We start from the raw sequence: 16677 nt of genomic DNA, 5'->3' as shown, positions 1-16677 counted from the left end.
ATGGGGTCACTGTCGAGAGGGATATACACAGCATGAGGTCACTGTCAAGTGGGATATAGGCAGCATGGGGTCACTACCAAGAGGGATATAGACAGCATGAGGTCACTACCAAGAGGGATATAGACATCATGAGGTCACTACCGAGAGGGATATAGGCAGTATGGGGTCACTACCGAGAGGGATATAGGCAGGATATGGGCACTACCGAGAGGGATATAGACAGCCTGAGGTCACTACCGAGAGGGATATAGACAGCATTGGGACACTACCGAGAGGGATATAGGCAGTATATGGGCACTACCGAGAGGGATATAGACAGCCTGAGGTCACTACCGAGAGGGATATAGACAGCATTGGGACACTACCGAGAGGGATATAGACAGCCTGAAGTCACTACCGAGAGGGATATAGGCAGCATGGGGTCACTACCGAGAGGGATATAGGCAGTATATGGGCACTACCGAGAGGGATATAGACACCATGGGCTCAATACTGAGAGGGATATAGACATCATGAGGTCACTACCGAGAGGGTAGTACGGGTAACTAACCCAGGGTCATAAATAAAGGCGTTGCAGTTGATATTTCTGCAGTAGAGGAAAAGGATCTGCAATATGTCCAATCACGGATGTTTAGGTGCTCCAGTTAGTAGCCACCACAGCATCTGTTTAGAGAAAGGCAAGAGCCCCCACGTCGCCTCTGTGCCCCTCTGTGATCCTGTCAAGAATTGATGAGTATCAACACTAAATTGGCCTTACAGTTTGCCATCATGACATATCTATTAGGCATAGTACACAGGTTATCAAAATATCAGGAGTTCTCTAAGATGGAAAATTGTAAAAGAAACAAAAGGTGATAAAGCTTCCCTATTAAAAATGTGTCAAATAATTAAGGTAATATTACACATAAAGACTCACATTACTGTTAGTTAACCCACATGGTGAACACCGGAAATTAGTTACATGGAAAACCGTAAAAAAATTTTTTTCAAAAAGTAAAATACATCTTAGTGGTACCAATAAAATCAATAACTCATCCCACGATAAAGCAAGCATTCACAAAGTTCAGACAACAGAAAAATGAAAAAATATATATATATACATTATATATATATATATATATATATATATATAACAACTGAAACGCAATTTAAAAAAAAAATTCCAGTGTTTCTTTCGTGAAAGGAGCGAAACATAAAAAGTCTATGGTGTAAACGTGGAATTGTTGTAATCATTCTGACCTGCAGAATAATAGCCAAAAGAGAAAACATAGAGGGTAATTACAGCTTTAGGTGACTTTTCAGAATAAACTGTCGTGTGTACATGAGGAATAACACACACAGACATGACAGATCCTTGCTTTTCAATCCTTAGAGCGTAGACAGATGTAGCCACAGAATCCAGCTCTGAGATGAGGTAAATGACTTGTTAGAAAGCTCAGCATGATTTCTATGTACACCTTTGCTTCTTCTCTCACTCTGCTCCTCACTCTTCCTACCCTTCCTTCTACATTGTGCTGGAAGTCCATCCTCTCTTGAGCAAGAAATATTTGAAACTTTCTTTTAGAGTAAAGGATGAGTTCTGGAAATAAGGGGGATGGGAAAAGTGGATCATAAGTGGAGAAAGGAGCAGATTTCTCTGATAAAGATCTATTATAAAATATCTTATATTGCTAAAAGTACAGTTCTCCATTAAAAATTTTTTGAAGAATTACTGTTCTTTCCATCCTCCCCCCAAAATACATATATTTTTAATACAGTATATGAAAATACAATTCTTTGCACACAAAAATTAAAAAGCCCACTTATGGCTATATTTAGGGAAAAAAAATAAAATTTGTAAAGGCAGGAATAGAAAAAAAAGCAATAAAAACAAATTAAGTCATGCTAAAGTCCAAAATAGGGTAAAAGACAAAGTTAGACGGACAAGGGCCAGTGGGAAATTCATAGATTTCATGGATGTCACTTTATTTTGCGGAGAGGTATGAGATAACCTGCTGTGAGAAAAAAAGCGTTTCTCTTTCGAGAGATATTTCTGGTATACGTCTCTATGGGAAAAAGTTTTGAATTTGTAGAGCAAAACAATTGAACAATGGAGAAAGAATTAAAAAAAAAAGGGTTCAGTTTGTACCTCTCTAAGACAGTAACGTCACCAAGTGATCAGAAGACGGAAGAAACAAACTCAGCTCTGCTAGATTTGTATATTCATATCTAAATACTAATAAATATTTGTGATTTTTATTTTGGGGCTCCATCTATGTCTATGAATGTGTAGACTCTGCTTTACGTGTCACGGGTGTGTCACCTCCGGATGTGACTCTTGGAGGATCTGGGATCAGAAGGTCACAACGTTTAATAGATCGCAGGTCCTCTTTAGGATCCGTCTATCATTTACCGTGATTTGGAGTGGATTTACTTTCGTTTGGTGATGAAAGGATTAAGGACCCTTTCTCTTTTGGCTGTGAGCTTGGAGCTTGAGTTCTCAGCTGCAGCACATTGTGACCACTTCCTTCCTCTATATAAACCCACTCCTAGCTTCATTCCTTTTCGGTTATAGATCTTCTATACTGACCTCTTTGAAGGATCCATTCTCTGGAGAAGATGAGCTATTGGTAAAGTAAAGGAGTGTTATTTTTTGTGTCTTTTCCGACTGTTTGTTGTGCCTTCCTCGTGTTGTTTTTGTGGAGTAGTGGGTAAGACAGGGTAAGATCACGGCCAGCGAGGGACTAGGCACATGATGGTGCAGGGGTGGAAGGACCCATCTAGGGACGATAAGTAGAGCAAGGATCAGACTCAGGTTTATGTTAGGAGGTGACCCCTCTCCCTGCTCCCTATCGCCAGGGTCATCTTTGTACATCTTCCCTGGTGTTCCCCTTGTGTTGCACTGCATGCTGGACGTCCTCTCGTCTGTGTCCGCTGCTGCTATTCAGACAAAGCGACTCCCACACAACAGGGCGCCATAATTAGACATGATCTGCGGTCGCACATAATGATACAGTAGGCAGCAGGACGAGCTGATGCAACGGGCTGGAACTCATAGGTTCATCAGAACGAGGTCGGAGAGTCCAGAAAAAGAAAACTTCATAAGTTCTATCATCCTCATTACCATGCTCAACTGCTCAAACTCAATGATCTCTTAAACTCAGCTTAAAAGGACAAGTCCATCGCCAAATAGTGACACCACGGAGACCACAGAGTAGAGCGGGTCAGCTTATCCCGGGCGAGTAGAAGATTCGCAATTTATCCGAGCGATGACTCCACATAACCTATTAACATGTGCACTGATGGAAATAGTAATAGGGAAATTGGCAAGAGAGGAATTAATTGCAGGCTTTGTGCAGGATTAAAGGGACTTAGCAGAGTTGTTATTGTAGTGACGAGGTTTGTGCGATATTACTTAGTGTAGGGTCAATTGCTTGTCGTATCCCCAAACCGTGCAATTATTTCACCACTTACTCATAAGGACTTTTTGTTAAATGTTACCGATTAATAGAAATTACAGAGACTTCTGTACAAAGTAGAACAGATGTACATACAACATGTGAAAGCTATATGTTTCTAAGTTTAGAATAATGTCAATTTTAAAATTATTCTTTACTATAATACTGCCCCTATATAAGAATATAACTACTAAAGTAATGGCCCTAAATGCAAGAATATAACTACTGTAGTACTGCACCTGTGAAGAAGAATATACGGTAACTACTATAATACTGCTCCTATGTACAAGAATATAACTACTATAATACTGCCCCCTATATACAAGAATATAACTACTATAATACTGCCCCTATGTACAAGAATATAACTACTATAATACTGCACCTGTGAAGAAGAATATAACTACTATAATACTGCCCCTATGTACAAGAATATATACTATAATACTGCCCCTATATACAAGAATATAACTTCTATAATATTGCCCCTATGTACAAGAATATAACTACTATAATACTGCCCCTATGTACAAGAATATAACTACTATAATACTGCACCTGTGAAGAAGAATATAACTACTATAATACTGCCCCTATGTACAAGAATATATACTATAATACTGCCCCTATATACAAGAATATAACTTCTATAATATTGCCCCTATGTACAAGAATATAACTACTATAATACTGCTCCTATGTACAAGAATATAACTACTATAATACTGCTCCTATGTACAAGAATATAACTACTATAATACTGCTCCTATGTACAAGAATATAACTACTATAATACTGCTCCTATGTACAAGAATATAACTACTATAATACTGCTCCGATGTACAAGAATATAACTACTATAATACTGTTCCTAAGTACAAGAATATAACTACTATAATACTGCTCCTATGTACGAGAATATAACTACTATAATACTGCTCCTATGTACAAGAATATAACTACTATAATACTGCTCCTATGTACAAGAATATAACTACTATAATACTGCTCCTATGTACAAGAATATAACTACTATAATACTGCTCCTATGTACAAGAATATAACTACTATAATACTGCTCCTATGTACAAGAATATAACTACTATAATACTGCTCCGATGTACAAGAATATAACTACTATAATACTGTTCCTAAGTACAAGAATATAACTACTATAATACTGCTCCTATGTACAAGAATATAACTACTATAATACTGCCCCCTATGTACAAGAATATAACTACTATAATACTGCTCCTATGTACAAGAATATAACTACTATAATACTGCTCCGATGTACAAGAATATAACTACTATAATACTGCTCCTATGTACAAGAATATAACTACTATAATACTGCCCCCTATGTACAAGAATATAACTACTATAATACTGCTCCTATGTACAAGAATATAACTACTATAATACTGCTCCTATGTACAAGAATATAACTACTATAATACTGCTCCGATGTACAAGAATATAACTACTATAATACTGTTCCTAAGTACAAGAATATAACTACTATAATACTGCTCCTATGTACAGAATATAACTACTATAATACTGCTCCTATGTACAAGAATATAACTACTATAATACTGCTCCGATGTACAAGAATATAACTACTATAATACTGTTCCTAAGTACAAGAATATAACTACTATAATACTGCCCCTATGTACAAGAATATAACTACTATAATACTGCCCCTATGTACAAGAATATAACTACTATAATACTGCCCTTATGTGCAAGAATATAACTACTGTGAAACATGGAGGAGGCTCTGTTATGTTCTGGGGCTGCTTTGCTGCATCTGGCACAGGGTGTCTAGAATCTGTGCAGGGTACAATCAAATCTCAAGATTATCAAGGGGTTCTAGAGAGAAATGTGCTGCCCAGTGTCAGAAAGCTTGGTCTCAGGCGCAGGTCATGGGTCTTGCAACAGGATAATGACCGAATGCTCACAGCTAAGAACACCCAAGAATGGCTAAGAGGAAAACATTGGGCTATTCTGAAGTGGCCTTCTATGAGCCCTGACCTAAATCCTATTGAGCATCTTTGGAAAGAGCTGAAACATGCCGTCTGGAAAAGGCAACCTTCAAACATGAGACAACTGGAGCAGTTTGCTCTTGAGGAGTGGCAAAAATACCTGTCAAGAGGCGCAGAAGTCTCATTGACAGTTACAGGAATCGTTTGATTGCAGTGATTGCCTCAAAAGGTTGTGCAATAAAATATTAAGTTAAGGGTACCATTATTTTTGTCCAAGCCTATTTCATGAGTTTTATTTTTTATTTTTTAATTCTGTGGAAGCATGGTTGAAAAGCAATGTCTGACTTTAATTTGTTCATTTTCATAGATCTTTTATTTATTATTACTTTTGTCAGATTCAAGTTATTTCTGTGACCATTGTGTGTTTTTAGGTCATTAAACGAGGGGTGTAACAAGGTGGCACGGGGTGGTAGTCATGGGCAAGTCCATTAAGTAACAGTCAGTGAGCACCCCGGCACCTTGCACATGGAGTGATGAGTTCTCACTGTGTCTGCCGGAATTCTAGTCCCATGAAGCATCATAGAGTCACAGTTCTTTTCCAACAGTTGAACTTTACTAAACAGTAAGGCATCCATCACATCAGCAGTACAGTTCACACAGGGCAATGTTTTCCTGTACTTTCCCTGCCTTATGGGCAGACTCTATTCTCACTGCGCTTTCCTTTCCTCTGCCATCCGGGCAGTCCCTCTGGACAGTTCATGTCCCATCTGTACCTTCAGCATCACCAGCTCCCTGTCAGCCCCTTGTCCTTCCTGGGGATGATCCTGTTGAGCTGGTGCCCGACTGCACTATTCTCCATCCTGGGGTCCCTTACTGATGTCCGCAGCTTTATCCCCATGGCCTGTAACTGTTTCTGAACTTCATGCACCCTGCTCTTGGGCAGGCTGCCCAGAAGTCTGATTCTAAACAGGAAGTCCCTTTCGTATATCTCCCTGCTGTGTGCTGCTCTGCTCTAACTCCTTCCCTCTACTTAACCTCTATGCTACCTATACCTTGCTTACATCTATCCTATGCTCTATCTCAAATGTGCCCCTCTATTCTATTCCCTATGATCCTATACTACTTCCTAATCTATCCCTAAGCCTATGCACAATACAGCACAAATACATTTACATTACAGTACCTACACACAATAGTAAAACATTAGTAAACCACTCAGTAGATTAACATTAATGAAATCTCAGGGTGCCGCACATGATTGGAACAGTGTCCAAGGGAGAGGAGGCACATGAGGTTCCCAGCCACCTTCTTACACTCCTCCCTCTTAAAATATGGTCGTCCCCGACCATGGTGGCACCTGTCAATATAAAACTGCTAGAAAACACTTTAAAAAAAAAATACATATTTACAATATAAGACAGTCCCTATCTGATGACTTTGTTGGGTCAACCGTGACCTCGGCTCCTCTCAGTTGGAGCTTTGGAACAAAAAGTTCAAGTTCTTTTTTAACATGGGTCCAACTGACCCCGGTCCCCTGGTTCCTGGGACCCAGACACATATAGTATCAAATAACTACAATCTAGGCCGGTGGGCCAATCCTTTCCTGCTCCGGGTAGCCAAACACAGGAAGCCACTTTTAACAAATGGCCCAATGGCCAACTCAGCATCAGTTAATTTAGTTTCTTCAGTCCTGACCCGGCTCGCTCCTCGGGTCCTCCTGCACAAGTTTCTCCCCCTCCAACCTTTTAATGGACCACATGTCTATCTATCTATTTATCATCTATTTATCTATCCATTATCTATCTATTATATATCTATTTTCTATCTATCATCTATATATCTATTATCTATCTATCTATAATCTATCTATGTTATATCTATCATCTATCTATTTTCTATCTATTATATATATTTTATCTATCTATCATCTATATAATATCTATCATGTATCTATCTATTATTATTATTATAGCATCATTTATTCCATGGCGCTTTACATGTGAGGAGGGGTATACATAATAAAAACAAGTACAATAATCTTAAACAATACAAGTCATAACTGGTACAGGAGGAGAGAGAACCCTGCCCGCGAGGGCTCACAATCTACAAGGGATGGGTGAGGATACAGTAGGCGAGGGTAGAGCTGGTCATGCAGCGGTTTGGTGGATCGGTGGTTACTGCAGATTGTAGGCTTGTCGGAAGAGGTGGGTCTTCAGGCTCTTTTTGAAGGTTTTGATGGTAGGCGAGAGTCTGATGTGTTGGGGTAGAGAGTTCCAGAGTATGGGGGATGCGCAAGAGAAATCTTGTATACGATTGTGGGAGGAGGAGATAAGAGGGGAGTAGAGAAGGAGATCTTGTGAGGATCGGAGGTTGCGTGCAGGTAAGTACCAGGAGACGAGGTCACAGATGTATGGAGGAGACAGGTTGTGGATGGCTTTGTACGTCATCGTTAGGGTTTTGTACTGGAGTCTCTGGGCAATGGGGAGCCAGTGAAGGGATTGACAGAGGGGAGAGGCAGGGGAATAGCGGGGGGACAGGTGGATTAGTCGGGCAGGAGAGTTTAGAATAGATTGGAGGGGTGCGAGAGTGTTCGAGGGGAGGCCACAGAGGAGGAGGTTACAGTAGTCAAGGCGAGAGATGATGAGGGCATGGACTAGGGTTTTTGCAGATTCTTGGTTGAGGAATGTACGGATCCGTGAAATATTTTTGAGTTGAAGTCGGCAGGAAGTGGAAAGGGCTTGGATATGTGGTTTGAAGGAGAGATCAGCGTCAAGGATTACCCTGAGACAGCGAGCTTGTGGGACTGGGGAGAGTGGGCAGCCATTTACTGTAATGAATAGGTTCATTGGGGGGGGTCACATGAGATGGGGGGAAAAATGATGAATTCTGTTTTGTCCATGTTAAGTTTCAGAAATCTAGCGGAGAAGAAGGATGAAATAGTGGACAGACATTGAGGGATTCTGGTTAGTAGGGAGGTGATGTCTGGTCCAGAGATGTAGATCTGTGTGTCATCAGCATAGAGGTGATACTGAAAGCCATGAGATTCTATGAGCTGTCCCAGGCCAAAGGTGTAAATGGAGAAGAGCAGGGGCCCTAGGACTGAACCTTGTGGGACTCCGACAGATAGGGGGCGAGGTGAGGAGGTGGTGTGTGAGTGGGAGACGCTGAATGTCCGGTCTGTTAGGTATGATGAGATCCAGGATAGGGCCAAGTCTGTGATGCCAAGGGATGAGAGGGTCTGTAATAATAGGGAATGGTCCACTGTGTCGAAGGCAGCCGACAGGTCTAGGAGGAGGAGGACAGAGTAGTGTCGCTTGCTCTTGGCGGTTAAGAGGTCATTGGTGACCTTAGTTAGGGCAGTTTCAGTGGAGTGGTGTGACCGGAAGCCAGATTGTAAGCGGTCAAAGAGGGAGCAAGAAGAGAGATGGGAGGACAGTTCAAGGTAGACGTGTTGTTCTATTATCTATTATCTATCTATCTATTATCTAGCTATCTATCTATCATCTATATATGTATCTATTATTTATCTATCCTTTTCCTTTCTTCGGATACATCAGTGCTGAGCTTTGGAGGATCTCACAATGCTGTATTTCTGGATTTTGCCGTTGTTCTGTAGCGGAGCCTTTGCTCCTCTCCTCCTTGTTACCTGGGTATAAGTGGAGTATATGAGCGGTGCCTGTGATTCTTCGCTGTACACCTCAGGTCAGACCTTCTTTATCAGTCCATTGACTTCTTTCTTCTTTTTATGCGCATAGAGCATTGGCCGTCCTAGGTCTGATGCCGGGTTCCGGTCCTGCGCCTGTGCGGGCAGTGCGGCCACCCTGTTACTGAATCCCCGCCCCGCACTGTGCATAATGCATAACGCATCAGAGCTAGGACGGCCAATGCTCTATGCGCCTGCTCCAGGCAGAAGAGCAGAGCGCAGGCACCAGATTTCGGACGAAAACAGCGCTGAGGGGGCGGCGACAATCGCCCCAGAAGAGATGACTGACGGCAGTTGGGCGCTTCAAAGAAGAGGCTTCAGACCCGCCTCCAGGTACAAAGAGGTATTTGAGCAAAATTATAAATACCTTTTTATAAATACCTTTATTGTGGGAATATCAGCAACAAAAACTAAAAGAGTCACTTGTTAGACTGCAGGATTACTGCTACACAAGGTGGCTCTTTTAGTTTATAACGGCTGGAGGGGGTGACAGTGGCCCTTTAAGGTGCAATCATCTGAGGAGCTGTCCGCAGCCCAAGGTGCTGAGTGGCTGCACACAAAACTCTCACTTTATTTCTTTTCCAATTGAGCACCATTGAATGGCCACCATGTGCATACAAAGGCACTGCTGCCAGCCCGTCCCCAGTCTGAAATGACAGACACCAGGGAACAATAGATTGCACTGAAGTTCACAGCAGAAGACATGAACTTGCCATAAGATTTCTCCAGCTGATGAGTTTGAATTGTTCAGGTGCCCTCATGTGGTGGAAGAACAATACAAAAGTATCATGCATTTATTATTTCTAATGACACACACAACACACTACACACACCTGCAGGACACACAACACACAGACACACCAATGCAGCAAACAGACACATATACAACAAAGTATACACAAACACAACACACTATACACACCTACAGGACACACAACACACAGACACACCAATGCAGCAAACAGACACATATACAACAAAGTATACACAAACACAACACACTATACACACCTACAGGACACACAACACACAGACACACCAATGCAGCAAACAGACACATATACAACAAAGTATACACAAACAACACACTGTACACACCTACAGGACACACAACACACAGACACACCAATGCAGCAAACAGACACATATACAACAAAGTATACACAAACACAACACACTATACACACCTACAGGACACACAACACACAGACACACCAATGCAGCAAACAGACACATATACAACAAAGTATACACAAACACAACACACTATACACACCTGCAGGACACACAACACACAGACACACCAATGCAGCAAACAGACACATATACAACAAAGTATACACAAACACAACACACTATACACACCTACAGGACACACAACACACAGACACACCAATGCAGCAAACAGACACATATACAACAAAGTATACACAAACACAACACACTATACACACCTACAGGACACACAACACACAGACACACCAATGCAGCAAACAGACACATATACAACAAAGTATACACAAACAACACACTGTACACACCTACAGGACACAACACACAGACACACCAATGCAGCAAACAGACACATATACAACAAAGTATACACAAACACAACACACTATACACACCTACAGGACACACAACACACAGACACACCAATGCAGCAAACAGACACATATACAACAAAGTATACACAAACACAACACACTATACACACCTACAGGACACACAACACACAGACACACCAATGCAGCAAACAGACACATATACAACAAAGTATACACAAACAACACACTGTACACACCTACAGGACACACAACACACAGACACACCAATGCAGCAAACAGACACATATACAACAAAGTATACACAAACACAACACACTATACACACCTACAGGACACACAACACACAGACACACCAATGCAGCAAACAGACACATATACAACAAAGTATACACAAACACAACACACTATACACACCTACAGGACACACAACACACAGACACACCAATGCAGCAAACAGACACATATACAACAAAGTATACACAAACACAACACACTATACACACCTACAGGACACACAACACACAGACACACCAATGCAGCAAACAGACACATATACAACAAAGTATACACAAACACAACACACTATACACACCTACAGGACACACAACACACAGACACACCAATGCAGCAAACAGACACATATACAACAAAGTATACACAAACAACACACTGTACACACCTACAGGACACACAACACACAGACACACCAATGCAGCAAACAGACACATATACAACAAAGTATACACAAACACAACACACTATACACACCTACAGGACACACAACACACAGACACACCAATGCAGCAAACAGACACATATACAACAAAGTATACACAAACACAACACACTATACACACCTACAGGACACACAACACACAGACACACCAATGCAGCAAACAGACACATATACAACAAAGTATACACAAACAACACACTGTACACACCTACAGGACACACAACACACAGACACACCAATGCAGCAAACAGACACATATACAACAAAGTATACACAAACACAACACACTACACACACCTGCAGGACACACAACACACAGACACACCAATGCAGCAAACAGACACATATACAACAAAGTATACACAAACACAACACACTATACACACCTACAGGACACACAACACACAGACACACCAATGCAGCAAACAGACACATATACAACAAAGTATACACAAACAACACACTGTACACACCTACAGGACACACAACACACAGACACACCAATGCAGCAAACAGACACATATACAACAAAGTATACACAAACACAACACACTATACACACCTACAGGACACACAACACACAGACACACCAATGCAGCAAACAGACACATATACAACAAAGTATACACAAACACAACACACTATACACACCTACAGGACACACAACACACAGACACACCAATGCAGCAAACAGACACATATACAACAAAGTATACACAAACAACACACTGTACACACCTACAGGACACACAACACACAGACACACCAATGCAGCAAACAGACACATATACAACAAAGTATACACAAACACAACACACTATACACACCTACAGGACACACAACACACAGACACACCAATGCAGCAAACAGACACATATACAACAAAGTATACACAAACACAACACACTATACACACCTACAGGACACACAACACACAGACACACCAATGCAGCAAACAGACACATATACAACAAAGTATACACAAACAACACACTGTACACACCTACAGGACACACAACACACAGACACACCAATGCAGCAAACAGACACATATACAACAAAGTATACACAAACACAACACACTATACACACCTACAGGACACACAACACACAGACACACCAATGCAGCAAACAGACACATATACAACAAAGTATACACAAACAACACACTATACACACCTACAGGACACACAACACACAGACACACCAATGCAGCAAACAGACACATATACAACAAAGTATACACAAACAACACACTGTACACACCTACAGGACACACAACACACAGACACACCAATGCAGCAAACAGACACATATACAACAAAGTATACACAAACACAACACACTATACACACCTACAGGACACACAACACACAGACACACCAATGCAGCAAACAGACACATATACAACAAAGTATACACAAACACAACACACTATACACACCTACAGGACACACAACACACAGACACACCAATGCAGCAAACAGACACATATACAACAAAGTATACACAAACACAACACACTATATACACCTACAGGACACACAACACACAGACACACCACTGCAGCAAACAGACACATATACAACAAAGTGTACACAAACACAACACGCTATACACACCTACAGGACACACAACACACAGACACACCAATGCAGCAAACAGACACATATACAACAAAGTATACACAAACACAACACACTATATACACCTACAGGACACACAACACACAGACACACCAATGCAGCAAACAGACACATATACAACAAAGTATACACAAACACAACACACTATATACACCTACAGGACACACAACACACAGACACACCAATGCAGCAAACAGACACATATACAACAAAGTATACACAAACATAACACACTATACACACCTACAGGACACACAACAGACAGACACACCAATGCAGCAAACAGACACATATACACACTATTCACACAACATACACAGGACATGCTACACACACACAGACACATCACATCATACAAGCACACACAACACTATCCACACCTACAGGACACACAACAAACAAAGACACACCAATGCAGCAAACAGACACATATACACAACATACAAAACAAATATACACAAACACAACACACTATACACACCTACAGGACACACAACACTCACAGTACACGCACACAGACACATATACACACAACACATTATATACATGCACAACACACTGTACACACAACATACACAGGATGCACTAATTCACGCCCACAAATATGCACACCACATACACAATGCACTATACACATGCACGACACACTGTACACACTTAACACAGACACACGCAAACATTACACATATACACACACACACATCACATCATACACACATGACACACACGGAGTCATATACACGTAACACAGTATGTGTACAAACACACATACACATCCTGACAAACACACAGCATGCTATATATACACACACATTTATTTTGCTTATATAGCGCTATTAATTCCACAATGCCTTACAGACATACAAATACATGCACGCAGACGCACATATAACACACACAGGACACACTACACAAACACACACAAAGGACACACATTCAGAGATACACAGACACACACACAACACAGTGCACACGTCATGCACACACACTTACACACGCAACACACTACACATATGTGGCTCCCCAGGGTCCTGGTCGTCACAGTGGTATTGCTTTCCTCCAGGGAAGAGTGATGCTACGTTTAGAGGCAAGGAAGGATAACTGCATCCAGGTATCACAAACATGCAACACATTCACACACCAGGCCACCAGGGAGCTTTTGATCCTACAGTATTTACTAGGTGACTCCCCACATATATATAACTGGTAGTCTGTAGGGAAAGTCAGTCAGTCCTTCAGGGAAGCTGTTACTGGCAGGAGCGAATTCCTGTCAGAGGACAGAGGAGAGGGTTCACGGAGCTGTGCATGCCCTAAGAGCTGCAACTCAAAGAAAGAGACATTTGGAAGGCAGAATTGTATTGCAGCGAGCGTGAAGGAAGGCAAAGCACAGGAGAGGTTACCAGAAGGGGACCAGCCCCGAACAGGCTGCCTCCTTCTGAGGCGCAGAACACCGGTAGCCGGAACACCGAGGTAGTAAGGACCTCTATGCCTTACTTCAGAGACCGGCAGGACAGCTAATTGCATGTTACCTGTCCGCATTTACACCCAGGAGGCACAGTTGGACCCCTCAGAGGCTGGGGCATGCTAGAGTCCCTATAAACCGCCTCAAGTCACCAGTCATATGAGTTTTGTCCTATCCGACTTCGGGGGACAGAGAGAGAAACACCACATCTGTGAGGACCTTATTTGAAGCTTATGCAGTAAGGGACTACACCACTACAGCGCAAGGGAAGGCTATTGATTTCCACCTGGATAAGGGGACTCTGGACTTGCCTCCGAACCAGCCGGACTCTGCCTACCCTGTGATCTGGTGACCTGGACTGTGGATGCTGAAGCCTTCAGTAAAGGTAAAGAGACTGCAACCTTGTGTCCTCGTTCCTCACTGCGCCATTCACCATTCACCATCTACACCGGGAGCCCTGGGGCTACACTTCACCTGTGGGAAGGTATACCATCTAGCTGCCATCACATCACCCCAGCGGACCCCTTAAAGCAGCGTCGGTCACCCTGACCGAATACCACAGGTGGTGTCACGAACACAAACTTTATCCCTTTAAAGACCTTTCCCTTTTATACGGACGTCCCAGGGCCACGGACCGGGTCAGCCACCGTGACATCCCCCTGTGAACCGCAGGACCCAGTACCGAGTAACCCCTTTGCCCTGATGGGGCGCTTCACATATACACTGTAGAGATAAACACTCTCAGGCAGTGATTTGGTAGCGTTCACACAGGCAATGCAGTTTAGTCCAAGCAAGTGCAGTTTTATTACTTTCACAAGGGATTCAGAGACAAAAACTGCCTCTTCTGGACACAAAGGTATCGCAGCAAATAGAAGGTTAATTCAGCAGCACATATAGTGGCTTGTCGAAATTATTCACTCCCTGGCATTTTTCCTGCTTTGCTGCATCACAACCTGGAATTTCACAGGTTTATTTTTGAGAGTTTGCATCAGTTCATGTAAAAAACATGGCGATGACTGAACATTTGGTTTTCTTTTTATTGTGAATTAAACAATAAGTAGGACAAAATAACTGAAAATGTCATTGTGCATAACTATTCTCCCCCTAAAGTCAGTACTTTGTAGAGCCTCCTTTTGTGCCAATTACAGCTGCTAGTCACTTTGGATAAGTCACTATGAACTTTCCACATGCTCCAGCTCCTTCACGTTAGATGGTTTCCTCTGGTGAACAGCAATCTTCACGTCTGACCACAGATTCTCCATTGGTTTAAGGTGTGGACTGTGACTAGGCCACACCAGAACATTTACATGTTTCCCCTTGCACCTCTCGAGTGTTGCTCTAGTCTAGCAGTATGCTTTGGGTCATTGTTGTGTTGGAAAGTGAACCTCTGTCTCAGTCTCAAATCACTGACAGACTGAAACAGGTTTTGCTCAAGAAAATCCCTGTATTTCGCACCACCCACCTTCCCTTCAACTCGGACTATTTTCCATGTTCCTGCTGCCGAAAAACATCCCAACAGCATGATGCTGCCACCACCATATTTCACTGTGGGGATGGTGTTCTTGGGGTGATGAACTATGTTGGTTTAGCGCAACACATACCGTTTACCTTGCTGGCCAAAAAGTACAACTTTTGACTCATCTGACCACAGTACCTTCCTTCATACATTTGGGGAGTCTCTCACATGTCTTTTGGCAAACTCAAAACGAGCCTTACAATTTTTGTGTGTAATGGCATTTTTCTTGCCACTCTTCCATAAAGGCCACCTCTACGGAGTGTACGGCTTATTGTGGTCGTATGGACAGATACTCCAATCTCTGGTTAGGAAATCTGAAGCCCCTTTAGGGTTACATGTTCTGCCTCTCTGTTTAATGCCCACTTACCCGGGCTGAGAGATTTGGTGGACAACCCCTCTTAAACTCACAAACTAAATATCAAACAAGGGAAATAATCAGTTTTACAAAAGAATAGAAAACCCCCCATAAAAATATATACTTTATTAAATTTCAACAAATACCAAAATAGAACAATAGCCTTAGTAGTGGGTAGATCCCAAATCAAAGCAGGAGATATACTCCCAGATAAGTCTATATAACAGCAAACCTCGGTACGATAAAACTAACCGAGTAAA

This window comes from Ranitomeya variabilis, chromosome 3 (assembly GCF_051348905.1).
Source record: "Ranitomeya variabilis isolate aRanVar5 chromosome 3, aRanVar5.hap1, whole genome shotgun sequence".
NCBI lineage: Eukaryota > Metazoa > Chordata > Amphibia > Anura > Dendrobatidae > Ranitomeya > Ranitomeya variabilis.
Note: the sequence above shows the minus strand (reverse complement) of the source record.